Consider the following 17,670-nt stretch of genomic DNA (forward strand, 5'->3'; position numbering starts at 1 on the left):
CTGCGCCCCCGCCCTCGGGGCGGGCGGAAGGGCGGTGTCGCCTCAGCCCCCGAGGCGGCGGCTGGACTGGCGGCTCCCGAGGGCGCGGCTGAGGGGAGGACGCGGCGGGGGGCGGGCTGACTGCGCCCCCGGTGGCCGCAGGTCTCGGCCGGCCCCGGAGCCGGGGAGACGCGGCGGGCGGCTCGTGAGTGCCAAGCGCGACATGGCGCGGAAGCCGAGAAGCCCTGGAGGCCCAGTGAGCACGGGGAGGGGCTAGAGACTGGCTGGACAACCATTAGAGAGCTGGGGCCGGGAGGCTAGGGGACTACATTTCCCAGGACGCCAAGCGGTCGGGTCCGGAAACGACGGACTTTGGGCTAAGTGCGCAGGCGCACGCGCCGCCGTGGTCTATATAAAGAAGGTTCGCTCCCTTTTTCGTCCTTTGATTCCTGAGTCTCCGTGAGGTGTTCTCGTGGTTACGATAGGTCTCTTCCCTGTGATATTCATTTGCAGATGGTGAGTTGAGTTCCCACAGCACAATTTTCCTTTTTCTTTTTTGGTAACTTCTTACCAAGTTTAATTGCTGGAGCCGCTCCTAGTTCTCCGGGTGTGGCTTATGGAATGCCATCCTCAGGTTGACCTTGGAGGAGGTGATTCGGGTGGAAAAGACGCCTTCTTGTTCAGCCTGGAAAGTTTTTGCTGGTGTAAATGATGACCTCACTTTTTTCCCCGTCATATCGACAGTGCTGATGTCTTAAAACATTTGCCAGTTAGTTCTGATAACACCGGCCTCCAGGAACCCTGGTCTGCTTTGTTCCGGTCGAGGGTAGGTGGTGATTGATACTTTGTTTTGTAGGCTGGACTGATCAAGCAGTACAGAATGGAGGTCGGAGGGAGAGAAGGTCCTCCAGGGAGATGAGAAATCGCCGAGCACCTTAAGTCTCAAGGTACTCATTTGTCTTGTGGCCTAATGTGGGAAACACGTGCTTTGAAAAGCCTTTAAAGGCGGGACGGTGTGTGTGGGGGGAACACCCTCATAGAAGGGGGATGGCATAGGGTGGTTTATGAACGGGAAATTGAAGTCAAAAGACATTTAAGTGCGCTGTGATAGGAAATTAAATGCGAGTTAGTGCTGATATTGTTTAAGTGTTGAGGATTGAACCTCCGTTAACCCTAAGCACACAATCCTAAGTATACGTCTTTTTTTTCTTCCCTAAATATCCTGATTGCTACTTGTAACTTTTTTTTTGTTCGGAGCTGGGGACCGAACCCAGGGCCTTGAGCATGCTAGGCAAGCGCTCTACCATTACTTGGCACATTTTAAATTCTCATTTCACATCTGTACATACAGATCCACAAGATGCAATGCTCTGTCCTTACTCAACCTGCCCTGGTTGGTAGAACTGCCTGAGAGAGGGCAGTGGTAGGGCGCTTGCTAGGCAAGTGCAAGGCCCTGGGTTCGGTCCCCAGCTCCGAAAAAAAGAAAAAGTGGTCTCATGAGTTTTGGCCTGTAGCATTTTCTTAGCAATTTGATATTAGAGGGCACAGCCATTTTTGGGCAGTGTCTGAGCCTCCTTGTCGAGTTGTTGGAATTTCTTTGGTGTATGCATGATTATTTTTCCTTTTTAAAAAGCCGTGAAACGCGTTTACTCAAGTATTTGCAGCCAGGTGCTTTTTTTTTATTTTTCCGGAGCTGGGGACCGAACTCAGGGCCTTGCCCATGCTAGGCAAGCGCTCTACCACTGAGCTAAATCCCCAACCCCAGCCAGGTGCTTTTCAAAGCAGTGTGATCATGTCTGTCCTCAGCTACTGTGTTCTGGTGGTGTCCATCCTAACCTGCTCAGAATGTGAACTACATGCCCTTAATGGAGGAACTAGGCCCAGGCAAAATGACGTGTATGTTTGAGGCAAGCTAGGGCTGCGGCGTGGGACCTAGAGACCCGAAGGGTGCTGCTGTGTCTGAACAGTACTAGTCAAGTCAGACTTGTATACTTGAGAATACCTCAGCAACTCTGACTAGTCATTGCAGACACTGGTATTACAGCTGTTGCCTCTGAAAGAGATGTAGTCCTGACTAGCTACCTACCTAACACTTAGGATTAGGTAGGATTAGGTTCAAAGCTTCCAGCAGGCATGTGTGATGACTCAACTTTTTTCCCCATCAGATCGACCATGTTGATCACAGTCTTTTAAGCCAGTTTATCTGACATGCCTGCTTGACAGCGCCTGCTGCTGCTGTGCCCCTTGGTCCAGGTAGTTGATGTTATTTTCTGTATTTTTTTTACCTAAGGTTTGCTGACGGCCAAGACCAGGCTTTGAATGAATGGTGAACTCAGAGGGGAGCGCGTTGGTAAGTGTCCCTCCTCCAGTGCAGACTTGTTTCTACTTGACACAAATTGGGCTGGTGAAGCTGATGATACCACTTCTTTCCCCATCAGATCGACCCTGTTGATCTCATATGCTAATAGCCAGTTTTCTCTGATGCACCAGCCCCTGGAATGACTCATCTTGGCTTTAATCTGTTTCATGTATTAATGGCTCCCATCTATTTTCTTTTCTACAGGCCTGAGGAACCCACGGATGCCAGTGTTGGTCTATTCTTGCTTTCAGGTGCGAGTCTGTTTTGACCTGTTTCTAGGGATGTTAGCAACAAGTATGGAGGGTAATGGACCCAGTTCTGAAGCTGTTCTTAGGGCTCTTGATACTCAAGTTTACCATGTTGCTCAGTGGGATTGGAGGGGAGGGGAATGTGTATGTTGCCAGGTCATCTACCTCATCTGATATTAGATCAAGGAGTGGGCCAGAGTGAGTTTCAGGATGCTGCTCCTGTCAGGCAAGCCTATCAACAACTGTTTTTCTTTTTAGGTACCCCTTGGAACACAGAATAGCAGTCTAGTCCTGCTGCCACCCCCACAAGGCTGGGCATGGTTCAAAGGCATGCAGGATGCAAAGAAGAGTCAGCTTTGGCTGGGGAGGAGTGGTTTGGTGTACACTGCTACTGAAATAGAAACTTTTGGCCTTCTGTCTGTAGAAATAAAAATCTGACTTGGTGATGTTTTTATATCTACTGCCCCTCAGTTTTTCTGGGTTAACCCTGGAGTGTACTGGGTCTACTCCAAATGCCAGATTAGTGATTTTCCCCCAACAGTGTAAATGAGGCTGCTGTCATGCCCCTACCAGGAACAGTGCATAAGCCCAAGTCCTTGGGATTTATTGATAACAATTTCCCAGTCCCTTGAGTTGGGGATGCCTGTGTCTACTTAGACACCTTTTTTGTGGCTGGTCTTTTTTTTTCCCCCCCCCAGAGCTGGGGACCAAACCCAGGGCCTTGCACTTGCTAAATCCCCAACCCCTCAGCTGATACTTTTAAGCAACACAGTATCTTATTTCCCCCATGGGTCTCTAAAAAGCCCATTTAAAATGTGTATGGATGTTTTGTTTGTATGTCTGCACCACATGTATATAGTGCCCACAGACATCAGAAGGGCATCATTCCCTGGAGGTGAAATTACCAGGGTTGTAAGCCAACACATGGGTACTAGACAAATTTGGTAGCCACTGGTCCATCCCTCCAACCTTTTAAAGCCCTCTCCATTACATGTGAAATATCTCTGAGGTGACAGGCACCTGACGCAAAAGAGGTGCGGAAGCCCACATCCCTCTGTTTCATTCATTGTCTAAGTGGCATTGCATTCTGGTATTCAAACAGATGAGGGCTCCTGGGCGTGGCAAGAAGTGTGGCAGCTGTGTGGACTGTGGGCTCACAGAATGCTGCTTTTCCTTCCTCCGCTTGCTTCTCCCTTTTTGCTTCAGTTTTCTGATGGGTGAAAATGGCTGGGAAGATAGTTAACTCAGTTTTTTTTTTGCTGTGCATCCTGAGGACTTGAGTCTAGATTCCAGCACCAAGCTAAGTGCACCTGTGAGCCCCATGAGGAGGGTGGGGAGACAGGATCCCTGGTGTTTACACGTCAGCCAGTGTAAGGAAATCTGTGAGCCCCATGTTTAGTAAGAGCAGCTCTTTCCCAAGATAAGATGGGGCCAGTGAAATGGCTCAGTGAGTTTAAAAATGGCTGTCTGAGTAAGCCTGCCTGAGCTCATTCTTGGGTTCTAGGGTGGAAGGAGAGAACCAACTCCCACTAGGTAACCTCTTAGAAGCACACCATATATACACCACAGAGTTATAACGCAGGTACACACACACTCACACGAAATCACAGACCAAATCTTCAGACTTTATTCACAATTTTCTTCCAAGCTGGGTGTCTGTAGTATAAACTTTTGATTCCAGTAGGAGGCAAAGGCAATTTGGCTTTTCCCAGTTAAAGAACAGCCTGTTCTATACAAAGAAACCTTGTATTCAAAAACCAAATAAACAAACAAATCGCTATTTTGCGGGAAAGTGTCTCAACTCATTCCCCCCCTTTGTTTTTGTTTCCTGAGACAGGGTCTCACTGTGTAGCCCTGACTCCTGACTCACTGTGTACACAGTCTCAGCCTCAAACTCAAAAGAGATCTGCCTGCCTCTGACTCCCTGTCTCTGGGTGGGGGATTTAAGGCACCACTATGCTCAGATTTGTTCTTGTTCTTGGATGTAGTTATTTTTTATTTTATGTCTGAGTGCCTGTGCCACCTGGTGGTCAGAACCAGAATTAGTCAGTAGTGAACTGCCTTGTGGGTGCTGGGAACCAACTTGGGAGCCCTGCAAGACCAGCAGGGCTCTTAGCTGCTGAGCCATCTCTCCAGGCACCTCCATGCAAACCTTGCCAGCTGTCTGCTCATATCTCAGGAACATTTATGCACTTATAGATCTCCAGAGAATCTCTAATTTGGAGCAGTAGCTTGCTTTTTGGGGTTAGGTTTCACTATGTAGTCCTGGCCTACCAGAAACTCACTGAGACCAGGCTGGCCTCAGACTCACAGAGATCTGCTTGCCTCTGCCTCCTGAGTGCCAGGATTAAATGGATGCACCACAACATGCTTTAGACAGATAGTCAACATGTTTCGTTTGCTTCTGACTCCCCCCCCCCCCCCCCCCCCCCAGTTTCATCTCTGTCAGAGAGGGATGCTGAGCTGGAATAGTAGAACCACAGATCAAGGGAAACATCAGGCTTCCCCCTGAACTTACATTCACATGTGGTAGGTACAGCTTGTGTGTTCAAGGGCACCATATGCATTTTGAGTTGGGTAATGACCTCACACAGTTAAAGAAATGCCCCTTCTATCAGGCAAGCATCTTTTGTTTTCCTTTGAATATGGTTGACTACATAGAATGTCATTGGGGACGCTGTTCTCTGACAAAGGGTTCTTTGAAACAGGGTCACCTGTAGCCCAGGCTGACCTCTAGTTCACTATGACCAAAGATGACCTCTAGCCAAGGACGACCTTGAACTTGTGATTCTGGTTACCTGGCTTATGGGCTGCTTGGTAATCCAGGGCTTCCTGTATGCTAGGCAAGATCTCCACTGACTAAGCCTCATCTCTCACCCTCACTCTGACACTCTCGGGTGGGGTGGTCTGGGTGTGATGCTGTCTGCATTAATGAAAGGCTAAGCCAGGTTACCCTTGAGGTAAGTGTGGGGCTTGTGGGAAGTCATTCCCCTTGATGGTTTTGGCGCTATTAGGATGGAGAAGAGTCACAGGACTGACTATGTAGGTAACTCCTTCAGTATTCAGAGCACTAGGAATTCAGACAAGGTTAGGAACAGGTGAGAACAGGTGGCCAGCACACCAACAGAAGCTCCATCTGTTTCAGCTCCTTGACACTGAGAGAGAGCACTGTTTCTCTGAGCCTCGGCCCACTCCTGGTCAGAGCAGAACCTCAGTTAGCTTGTCCTGAAGTCACCCAGGAGCCACCTCTCTGAGCAGCCAGGCACGCATCCAGAGATGTTTACTCCTCTGCCCACAGACACCATAGAGGCAGACCCTTAGCTGCCAGGAGGTTAATTACCCAAATGGAAACTGACAGGGGAGAGCTCTTCCCCGGGCGGAGATCAACGGCTCAATTCCCTTCTCGGCAAGATTCCAGGCTAGCCTGGAGTACAGACACAAGGTGTAGGGAAGCCCTTGTTTTAGCAAGCACCACTCGCCACTATATCTAGATGAAAAGCCACTTTTCAAGACCCCTGGCTCCAGGAGCCCCAACATCCAGGAAGAGGTTGACCTGGTCAGGTTGCTGATAGGTGACAGGCCTTCTAAGTGTTGGACTGAACCTTGCGGGGCAGGAACTGTATAAACATTACGTAAAATGTACTTTTGGCCGGTAAGATGGTTCAATGGTTAAGGGCTGTGTTCGCCCAAGCCTGACAACCTGAGTTCAATCTTCAGGACCTGGGTGGTGGAAGGATGCATCAGTCTCCACGTGTGTGCAGTGACATCACCTCCAATAAATGAATAAATAACGCGTTAATAACGGGGGAAAAAAAGGTTATTGTAGCCAACCTAACCCACCCCGTATAATGTATGCGTATAATGTATACGTATAACGACACTCACTCTTCTGGCCTGTTACCCGCTCTTCTCCCTCTCCCGCCATCCCCCATTCCTCCTCTAAATTAGCTCACAGTCTTCTAGGCTTGACCTTTACACCGTTGAAAGGAATTACTGGTTGGGATGGCTAATATTGTCAGGTTGACATGTTCTAGATCCTCCTAGGAGACAGGGCGTGCCTGTGAGGGCTTATCTAAACTAAGTTGACTCGGTAGGAAGACCCATCCCATGATCTGCCTCCCGCCCCCGCCAGGAGAAAGGACAAAGGGCGCTGTGCACCGACATTGCTCTTTGCCTCCTGACTACAGAGGCGGTGTGACCAGCTTCATCCTACCCCTGTTACTGCTCTGGCCATGGCGGGCTGCACCCTGGAACTGTAAACCACAATAACCCTTCAGTTATTTTTGTCAAGTATTTCGTCACAGTAAAGATCCGTGTAACTAGTAAACTGTCATGATGGACGTTTGGAAATAAGACCCCTACCAGGTCGTTGGGAGATGCCCATCCCTGCTCTCGTCTTTCTTTCTGGCCTTATCTTGAGTAGCTGACCCTGAAGAAGCCAGACTTGCCACAAAGGGGACGCCTTAGGGATGTACATTCCCTTCAAATCCTTTTCTCTAGTCCCTGAGAATCATTTCTCGAGAGACTCTGCTTGGCACTGCTTGGAGCGCACGTTCATCCCTGAGCCAATCACCGAGGCCAGGAAGATAGAAAGCTCTGATTGGTCTGGTCTGGCGGTGGGCGTGGTTCCTGGACCAGGCACTTTTAGAGGTCGGCCTTTGGGTCTTCAGGCAAGGACCTGGAGTATCCTCTCAGTCAACTCTAATAGGCAGAGTCCTCGGAAAATAACTCTTCCAGTTCCACCGAGTGCTGGTGGGCATAGAGGGGCAGGGTAGGAGGGGCCAGGCAGTTTTGAGCCATCTCTGGAAGAAGCCTATCTACGCCTTCAGGCTGCCAAGCGGGAAGGACACCAGGGGGCAGCATCCCCTCATGGTCACCAGGGTCTCCGCAAGCAAGAGGCACTTTCCAGCAGGGGGCGCTGGTCATCGTCTTGTTCTCTGGGACACAGCTGGGAAGAAATGACTTGAGGGGCAGATCGTGTCTTATTTTGGATACCTTGGAATGAGCCTCCTTTAAGGCTCTGAAATTTTCCTCTGAGACAGGGTCTCACCTAGCGGAGATACTCAGCCCACTGGCTGGGCAAATCTGGCTTTGAAGTTAGGATCCTCAGGCATGCCAGGCTGCACCTGGGAGACTCACCTTTAATGGTTCTCATGATACTTCTGTTTTATAAATTAGGATCCTTTGCAAGATGTAGTGTCGAGCACAAGTCTTCAAACCGCCCTTTCCCAGCCGGCCCCATCATTATCCGCTGTATGACGTTGGCTTCTTGGTTTCCTGTAGCCTGGGGCGACACCTGCCCTGCAGGTTCTTCCCACCGCATCCGATAAGATGATTTGTACAACAAACTTTATGGAGTTGGGGTCTGTCTGGGGGCCCGCACACAGAAGCTAAAAAACGGATGCTGGGGAGTGACTGTGTTGGTCAAGTGCTTGCTGTGCAAGCAGGGACACTTGATTTTGGGACAGATAAAAGACGGTGCTGCCCGAGCCATTCCTAGTGAGTGCTGGTCTCGCCACTTAGACCTTTTGAGACCTGGGTTCTTCATTCTGTTATTTATTTGAGATAGAGTTTCATGTAACCCAGGTTGGTCTTGGACTGGTTATGTAGCTGAAGGTAACCTTAAACTCTTGACCCGAGTCCTGAAATTATGAATATGTGCCACCATGCTCATATTTAAAGTTTTTTTTTCATTTTTTTCTTTCCTTTTTTCGGAGCTGGGGACCAAACCCAAGACCTTGTGCTTCCTAGGCAAGCGCTCTACCACTGAGCTAAATCCCCAACCCCCTTTTTTTTCATTTTTATTTGTATGTGTGTCTTACTAGCATATATATTTTTGTACCATGTGTGTGCCTTGGAGGCTAGAAGGTGTCAGATCTCCTGGAACTGGAGTTACAGATGATTGTGACCTGCCATGTGGGTGCAGGAACTGAACCCAGGTCATCTGCAAGAGCAGCTAATGCTCTTAACCAGTGAACAATCTCTCCAGTCCCCAGCCCCTGCCCCCTTTTTTTGTAACAGAATTTGACAATGTAGTCTGGGTTGGCCTAGAATTGGAGATGTAGACCAGGCTGGCCTTAAACTCATATTTTCCTACCTCCGCTTATCAAGCGCAGGGATTAAAGGCGTATGCCACAATGCCCAGACAGGCATTTGTTTTTTGAGACACAGTCTATGTAGCCCAGGCTAGTCTTGTATTTGATGCTCTGACATCATCTTCCCAGTGCTGGGTTCCAGGCCCAAGTTACCTTTGAAGACATGGGTGATGCTTACAGGAGGTTGGCTAAGTAAAGAGCAAGTGTTTGAGGGAAATCTGTAGTCAGACCCGGTCAAGATCGGAGTTTGGCCAGCCCCAAGTGGCCGGCCATCTCCTCTTTCTGCGCGGAGGAGACCACAGTCTGCCTGTGGCTCAGGCTCCTTCCCCGAGTTCATGAACAGGATTTTGTTTTGTGATTTAACTGAGATAAGGTGAAATGTGCCCTTGGGCATACTGTTACATTTGCTTAAATAAAGTTGGCCCTGTGCGTATGTTTATGTGTGCACGCACAGGTGTGCACACCTAGAGGTCAGAAGACAACTTTTAGGAGCCAGTTTGCTCCTTCCCCTGTGGGTTCTGGGGATCAAACCCAGATTATCAGACTTGAGCTACAAGTCCTTTACTTGGCGAAGCATCTTGTCAGCCCTGAATACATTTATTTTAAAAGGAAACTTACATTGCAGGATGGACTGTATACTTGGTCCAGATGACTGCAGAACCTAAAAAGGCTGTTGTTACTGTCACTGCCTAACATACCATGATTACTGTTTCATATAAATGGAAATATATATGCCTGTATAGGTGTAGCACACATTTTTGGGAATGCTGACTGTGATTGTCAACTTTGGATAACGTCTTCCGGTTTTGTGTGCAGAGTTGGCATGGAACCAAAGTTAACAGCAACACTGGCCTAGAACCATGAATTGTTCAAGGACCTTGTCTCTGATTGGTACAAGGGTAAAACCCTGTCCTAAATATTCCAAGTCTTATTCATGAGGGTTTGATGGGAGATGCTAATAATCTAGACGATGAGAAGAGTTACAACCCTGTAAAGAGGAAACGTTTATTACAGTTATAAATGACAATGAACGGAGTTCAGGATGTGGCTCAGTTGACAGAGTGCTTGCTCAGAGTGCAGGAAGTGTGGGTTCCATCCCAGCATCAGACAAATTAGGTGTACTGGCTTGTAATCCCAATGTTCAGGAGGATCAGAAATTCAAGGTCATCATTAGCTACAAAGCAAGACCGAGGCCCTGCCTATCTCAGTAACAGGATAAATAAAAGACAGAGCTGTAGCACCCTGCGCCCGTGACTCAAGCACTCTGGCTCCGCCCCACACCTGTGACTCTAGCACTCAGGCCCTGCCCACACCTGTGACTCAAGCACTCAGGCTCCACCCCACAATTCTGACTCAAGCACTCAGGCTCCACCCCACACCTGTGACTAAAGCACTCAGGCCCTGCCCATACCTGCTACTCAAGCACTCAGGCTCCACCCCACAATTCTGACTCAAGCACTCAGGCCCCGCCCCACAGCGGTGACTCAAGCACTCAGGCCCCAGGGATCAGAATCAGTTTCTATGTTGTTTCACTTTTCCTATTGCTGTGAGGAAAATATTCAGACTAAAGCAACTTAAGAGAGAAAGGGCTTATCCTGGCTCACAGTTCAAGGTTGCAGTCCATCAGATCAGGACCACAAAGCAGCAGGAGCCTGTGCCAGCTGGTCACATCTCATTCACATCCAGGAAGCAGACAGCGATGAATGAATGAATGAGTGAGTGAGTGAGTGAATGAATGAATACAGCTGCTTATGGTTCTCTCTTTTTCACACAATTCAGTGTCCCAATTCATAGTGGACTCAGGGCCACCATAGTGGGTAGGTTGTCCTACCTCAAGTAACCTAACCAAGATTACTTTTCACAGGTGTGCCCAGAGGCCCGCCTCCCAGGTGACTTCATTAAGTTGACAGTTGGATCATCACAAAGGTCACCCTCAGCGGGTTTGAGGTCAGTTTGGCCTACCTGAGACCCTGCCTCAAAACATAATAAAACAAGGAAACCATACAAATACAGTCAGACATTTTGGCTTCTCAAGACGCCGAGTATGGGGGCTGGAGAGATGGCTCAGTGGTTAAGAGCACTGCCTGCTCTTCCAGAGGTCCTGAGTTCAAATCCCAGCAACTACACGGTGGCTTATAACTATCTGTAATGGGATCCAATGCCCTCTTCTAGTGTACACTCATAGACGTGAAATAATTCTCTAAAAAGATGCAGACTGTGAAGTCACCTCTTGGTCTGGTAGGAAGCTAGTGACTGTTAGGTGACCAGGATCCACTAAACCCTGGGAAGGCTCAGATGACCGAAAAGCCAGCAAGAGAACTCTGTTCCTGAGAGTCAGCTGCACCGAGTCACTCTCGGTGACATCCCACACAGACATGCACTCCACTGCTCACCCATGAACAACTGCCGTTTGGCCCTCTCTGCACACCAGAGCACCGTTAGGTCCGTACTGCACTCCAGCCAACTCTGAGACCATCACATTGCTTTAGTCACTGTTGCTGGGAGACACCATGAGCAGGCAGCTTATAAAAGAAAGCATTCGACGGGGTCAAAGGGTGAGGCCACGGCTACACCGAAGCAACTTACATCTTATCTGCAGGGAGCAGAGAGGAGAAAGAGGGAGAGACAGAGAGACTGAGAGGAAGAGCCTAGCATGGGCTTTTGAAACTTCAAAGCCCACCCCCAGCGGCACGCCTTCCCCAACAAGGCCACACCTCCTAATCCTTCCTGAACACCTCTACCAGCTGGGAACCAAACATTCAGCGATATGAGCCTATGAGGGCCGTTCTTTTTTTTTTTTTTTTTCTTTTTTTCAGAGCTGAGGACCGAACCCAGGGCCTTGCGCTTGCTAGGCAAGCGCTCTACCACTGAACCAAATCCCCAATTCCTATGAGGGCCATTCTTATTCAAACCACAAGAATGTACTTTTGGAACAGCCTCACTCCCATCTAAAAGAAACCCCGTCCCTGTTAGACTCGCCCCTCCCTCAGTCCTCTGACCCAACCAGCCCTAAATCATGGATTTACCAACTGTATGAATGGAACCAAGTGACATTTGCCCTTCTGTGCCTGGCCTCTCTGACTTGTGAGGTATTTACCTGGTGCCTCCTGATCTTGTCAGATCCCTAGAAATCCTGGGTATCACCTGCTGAAATCCTTGAATCATAGCTCCACATCAAGGGCTATGGTGGGCATGGATGGGGGGAGGAGGGTGGACGGGGGCGGGGGTGAGGAGAACGTAGGGAGGGGAGGGGGTGTTGGTTCAGGGTCTGGTCAGGTAGCCTTAGATGCTGATGAGGGAGGCACATCCAGCTGTCGTTGGCCTGGTCGGGAACTGGCTTGAGTCACTGTTACTTGATCCTCGTGCCTAAGTCAGGACTCATGCTGTCCCCACTCTGGCAGTGTGAGTCATTGGATGAGCATCTCTTCCACACCTGTGTGCCAGTCTGGGGTCAGGGGCTGGAGTAAAGGAACTGAGCGGCCACCTGCACAGCCAGGGGCCAACAGGGGACTGTCCCACTGCCTCAGAGCAGACACCCTGACCCATTGTATTTTGTTTTCCTGTGAAGGTTCTCTTTTCTCAAGTGGACTCTAAGTGCCTGGCTGTGACCCAGGCTCAGAGCATCTGTGCCACTATTGTCCTATCTAGAGATGGTGGCCCTTGTTTCAATTCCTTTAATCAGCTGGCAGGACGGGTGCCAGAGACATGGAGCCAGTGTGCCTGTAAAACCTCACTGCTGGAGGGTTAGAAACTGAAGGCTAGCCTTGGCTATATGGAGTTATGCCACAAAGGAAAGGAAAACCACAGTACAAACAGAAAAAAAAAGAGGAGAGAGAGAGAGAGAGAGAGAGAGAGAGAGAGAGAGAGAGAGCACTCGAGCCAGGCCCAGGAACATGGCAGGGTGTGTTGTGTACACCCTCAGGCAGGGCAGAGGATGTTGGATGGAACTGAGTTTTGAAAATGACTTTCCTGTGCTCTTGACCAAGCAGGAAACAGGGGTACACGAAATGGCCATGAGCCACCAGTCGGGTGCTCTCCCCATGGGTACTGCCTTTAAGGTGTATGGTGCTGTGTGACAGGGAGTTGGGGGACATTCTGGGGATGGGGAGAGGGTCCCCCAGCACCCTGTTTTGGAGCCTTGTTCCATAGCTGTACCCCCATTTTGCAGGACGAGTGACAGAACTCAACCGACTTCAGCAGAAGGGAGAATGTGCTAATCCGAGGAGTCCAGCCATCTCTGTCCAGCTCGCTCAGGGGATTCTTCCAGTCAAAGCCTGCCATATCACTTCCCTTTGGCCATGAGCTCCCTGTGTGCCTTTCATTCTTGGGTAGTCACCTTCTGACAGTGGCAGAGGTGGTTGCCACCAGTCCTGGGTCTTGTTCCCTCCAGCTGAGAGCACAGGAAGGGTGGCTTCATTTTAATCACCCCAATTAAATGGGAAGTGAATGTCCCCCCCTCCCCGGGGCTGATCGCTTACCAACCTGAAGGAGTTGGGTAGGAGGGAGGAATGAACTGCTCTGATTGGTTAGGACTGAGTCAGGTGGGTGCCCTTGGATGAGTGGGGGCGGGGGGGTTAATTTTATTTGAACCACCTGTCCCAAGGGTGGGGAAGGTTTGATTCCCAGTAGAGATTCAGGATCCTTCCACCAGAAGCAGAGGGGATGGATGGTGGATGGACAGGTTCCAGGCAATGGCAGCTTCAGGGAGAGCAGTGGGATCACCAGCCTCCCTCCTAGCTCCGGCATACCTGTCTATTTGAGCCTGAGCAGGCTGCTCTCCTTCTCTGAGCCTCAGTTTCCCCATCAGAACAGAGACAATCTCAGAACTCTCCCAGTTCTAAACTCCTAAGGCCAGCGACCCAGTAGTCCGGCATCCCAGTGTGTCAGGTCTGAGCTGGGGGCTGGGAGTATGGCCCTAGGATGATCCTGGGACCTGCACCTGGCCTCCGATCTCTGCCCATCCCACAGGGTACAGCCTGTGATGAGGAAGGAGGTTTCTGAGGACCGCTTTGCACATCCCTAGTGTTCTTCGGCTAAAACCGCCTCCGAACGGCATGATCTCATCCCTGAGGAAGGAAGGCTGGGGGGGAGGGGGAGGAGAGTTTGGCTGCCAGCAGCTGACACAGTTTGTGACTAAACCATTTCCCCACGGGAGGCAGGGAGAGACGTCCACATTCTCAAAGACAATGTAAAAGTTTGGGGAGGGGGATGACATGAAGAAGAGAAGGCACCTCCTTTTCCAGTGTTGGGGAGGCCCACGATGATCCCCAGGGGGTCCAAACCGGATGTGTTCTAACCAGTGTTTACATTGAACTCAACCCCAACTCGGGCCCTCAACCGTTGAGGTGGAAACCTTGCCAGCCCCTTAAGTGGCCTGCCCCTCCTGTGTTCCTGGGCTCATTTAAATGCCCATACATTAATTTGGAAGGATAGGGTTGCGGGAAGCCTGTCTCTGCACCATCTGCTCGGCGTTTGTCACGGCCGCATTACATAAGAGGAAAGACATTTTTTTTTTCAAGAATGCGACTGCATTTAGTAATTGGATCGCCGGGAGAGGAACCAGGCCTAGGCATTTGGCACCGTGACTCAAAGATGCCACAGGCTTCTCTCCAGGGTGCGCCCTCCCCAGATTCCAGGCAGTATTGGCAGACACCTGCGTGCAGCCTGGGTCTGGGAAGCAGGCCCAGAGCCTCTGCCTCGCCTCCCTCTCTCTCCCTTTTTCTCCTGTTACATCCCTTGCTCTCTCCAACTGACCTTGCTCCACAAGTCCCGATTTCCATGACCCGGGTCACCGGCCTACGCTCTGTAAAAGAGCAAAGAAAAGGAAGCCTCGGATTCTCATCCAGGGCTCTGCCCAGGGTGATGGGTGAGGTCAGGCTCCAGGGTCTGAGGTGAACGGTGACAAGAACCAGCTGTTTTGTAAAGCTTTTCTGATACCAAGTGGGTACTAGGCTTGTGGCCATTTTCCTCTCCCCTCTAGTAGATTCATAAGTTGAGGAGGTGGGTGGCCCTGTTGGAGCAGAGCTGGCTGTGTGGACAGGCCCCAGCTCAGAACACCTAACGCACCTCAGCTGACTGCCACAGAGCAAAATGACCCTAGAATCAACACTTTATTTTAGATAACTGATCGATTGACTTTTTTTTTTTTTTTTTGAGGTAGAGTCTTGCTCAGTAGCCCAGGCTGGCCCAGAACTCACTTTAACACAGGCTAGCAATTCTCTCATGGCAACACACATGTCTAAGCCTCCTGGGTACTAGGATCATATCCAGCCATAGTCAGTATTTTAAAATCAGTTCTTGGAAAAGGCATGGCTTGTTTTGAAAAAAAAAAATCTAAACACCTTGCTGTGGCCAATTTACTTTTTCGTATGGCCCACCCTGTTCCCATTCCTGGGGGCTCTCGGTCACCGTACTCTGTCATTAAAGTACATCAGCTGGTGGTTGCGGCCATGGGCTGGGTTCAGCTTGGCCAGGCAATAGTCATGTGACCTCTAACAAGGGCCGTTCCTCCTTTAAAGTTTTTGAAATTACATTTTTAAACTTTGTTTGCGTGTGTGTATGAGAGAGAGAGAGAGAGAGAGAGAGAGAGAGAGAGAGAGAGAGAGAGAGAACACATGCATTTGTCACAGTTCAGGCGCAATGGTCAGAGGCGTTAGCCTCAGAAGTTATCCTTTCCTCCTGCCTCGTGAGTCCTGGGGATCCGTCTCAGACTGGGAGGGTTGGCAGCAAGCACCTTTACCTCCTGAGCCATCTCGTTGGTCCTTAAAAATGGATCTTTCTGTTTCTGTCTCTCTGTCTTCTCTCTTAGGGTCGAGAAGCCACATGGTTGTATAAATGAAACCCTGGAACCTGTTCTGTTTGTTCTTTCACAGTCTCTTGGCAGGGCAGCTAAGACACCAGGGCTGAGGGTGGCCATGCCAGGGGCAGGAAGCTGGACCTACAGCAGGTGTCAGTGAAGTTGTCTCCTGGGGTCTTCAGCAATGTCCCAACGTCTCTGTTCATGTTCGCTTCACCTGCAGCGGCTGAGAGTTAAAGGTGTCATTCTGAAGGAAAGTCCTTCTGTCTGGGCTGGGTTATGGCTGCCTCAGGGCCTTTGCCTGTCACCCTTGCTCTCTAGACTGCTGCTTCTGTTCGTGCATCTCTGCCGTTTCATTCAGCTTGAATGGCTGAGGGGGGCCCTCTCTGCCTAGCCCAGGAAGAGCAGCCCTGACCTGCACACCCATTCTTCCCTGACGCTGTTGTTATTCCAGAGGGCGGTCTGTCCTGGCTATGGCTGTGTCCTCAGCAACTAGACCATTGTGCGGCACATGCTGAAGGAGAGGGAAGGAGAAAAGGAAGGAGAGAGGGAGTGAGGGAGGGAGACAGGATGGAACAAGGGAACCTTTTAACTCCTATTGGCCACACTGTGAAGCAGGGTTAGACATCTGGGGAAGAGAAGGTCACCAGCCAAGAAGGGGACAGGAAGGAAGGGAGGGACCCAGGATTTCTGTTTCTACACCTCCTGTGCTTCTGTATCCCCGCAGGTAGCAGCAGAACAGACAAGCAGGCCACCAGCCCACAGGTCACCCAGAAAGGGTCAACTTCAGAGGGTCACAAAATGAGCTAAGCAGGCAGTCAGTAAGGGAGACTGTTTACAGGGGCTGGTGGCCATCACCATGACAACTGGGCAGCCTACAGCTTCCTGCGTCACCAAGGACGCAAGTTTGCTGCAGACTGGAAAGAGTGAGGACAGTAGCTGGGAGGGGTGCTGGCAGAAGGGAGGGGCCATGAACGTCCATTGTGGGGCAAGATGTTCTTATTCCTCAGAGTTGCTCTAGACCTAGAAGAATCTGGTGTTACTACACTGTGTGTGTGTGTGTGTGTGTGTGTGTGTGTGTGTGTGTGTCTGTGTGTGTGTGTGTCTGTGTGTATTTGTCTGTGTGTGTGTCTGTATGTGTCTCTCTGTGTGTATTTGTGTGTGTGTCTGTGTGTATTTGTCCGTGTGTGTTTATGTATGTGTGTCTGTGTGTCTGTGTGTATTTGTCTGTGTGTGTGTGTCTGTGTGTGTGTGTGTCTGTGTGTGTTTGTGTGTGTGTGTGTCTGTGTGTGTGTCTGTGTGTCTGCGTGTGTGCCATCTTGAGGAGGTGACTTAACCTCTCTGTGACTATTTTCCTCCACATAAACAAGGATGACCAGTAATGGCTCCCCAAGGCTCATGTGGGGACACTGTGGTACTGGAATGGAGCTTACATTGTATCCCCTGTGTTCATTTCAGTTTTGTTTTTTGGGACAGAATTTCACTAAACAACTTAGGCCATCCTCAAACTCTCCATCCTTCTAGCTCAACCTCTGGAGTATTGATGTTACAGGTGTGCCAAGCACAGCTCTCTTTAGTTCTTTGTGTGAGGTATGTGTGCATTTGTGTGTATGTGTGTGCATGTGGAGGTCAGAGGTCAATGTTAGATATCTTCCTTACTTCCTTAGTTGTTCCCTACTGGTGCTGGTGTGTGTGTGTGTGTGTGTGTGTGTGTGTGTGTGTGTGTGTGTATAAAATTAGGCTTATGGGCTGGAGAAATGGCTCAGTGGTTAAGAGCACTGGATGTTCTTCCAGAGGTCCTGAGTTCAATTCCCAGCAACCACATGGTGGCTCACAACCATCTGTAATGAGATCTGGTGCCCTCTTCTGGTGTGTATGAAGACAGCTACAGTGTACTCATATAGATAAAAATTGATAAAAAAATAAAAATAAATAAATAAATAAACTTATTTATTTTGCATGGATGAATGTTAGCCCCAACATGTATATGTGCACCAAATGCCAGGTGCCCAAAGAGACCAGAAGAGGCCATCACATCCTGAAACATTCCAAACCATGCGGATGTTTGGAATTGAAGCCAGGTCTCTGTGAGAAGAGCCAAGGTTCTGAACCACTGAACCATTTCTCTAGTCTTCCACCTTAATTTTCGAGACAGATCCTCTGACTGGGCTCTCTGATTGATTGGCGTTTAAG

At 49.8% G+C, this 17,670-nt stretch overlaps 1 long non-coding RNA gene and 3 other non-coding genes across 4 annotated transcripts; all 4 read left to right on the forward strand.

Annotated features, from left to right (window-relative positions):
• Window positions 1-447: 447 nt before the first annotated feature.
• On the forward strand, window positions 448-3,039 carry LOC100911177 (uncharacterized). Its single transcript, NR_110672.1, has 5 exons — window positions 448-495; window positions 836-926; window positions 2,270-2,329; window positions 2,543-2,589; window positions 2,845-3,039. It is a non-coding gene; the product is annotated as an uncharacterized LOC100911177 (long non-coding RNA).
• Snord12c (small nucleolar RNA, C/D box 12C) lies at window positions 678-769 on the forward strand. The gene has a single exon (XR_005503112.1). It is a non-coding gene; the product is annotated as a small nucleolar SNORD12/SNORD106 (small nucleolar RNA).
• Snord12 (small nucleolar RNA, C/D box 12) lies at window positions 2,107-2,195 on the forward strand. Its single transcript, XR_005503110.1, has one exon. It is a non-coding gene; the product is annotated as a small nucleolar SNORD12/SNORD106 (small nucleolar RNA).
• Window positions 2,380-2,470, forward strand: LOC134478805 (small nucleolar SNORD12/SNORD106). The gene has a single exon (XR_005503111.1). It is a non-coding gene; the product is annotated as a small nucleolar SNORD12/SNORD106 (small nucleolar RNA).
• Window positions 3,040-17,670: the final 14,631 nt, after the last annotated feature.

The sequence above is a fragment of the Rattus norvegicus genome, chromosome 3, assembly GCF_036323735.1.
Source record: "Rattus norvegicus strain BN/NHsdMcwi chromosome 3, GRCr8, whole genome shotgun sequence".
Lineage (NCBI taxonomy): Eukaryota > Metazoa > Chordata > Mammalia > Rodentia > Muridae > Rattus > Rattus norvegicus.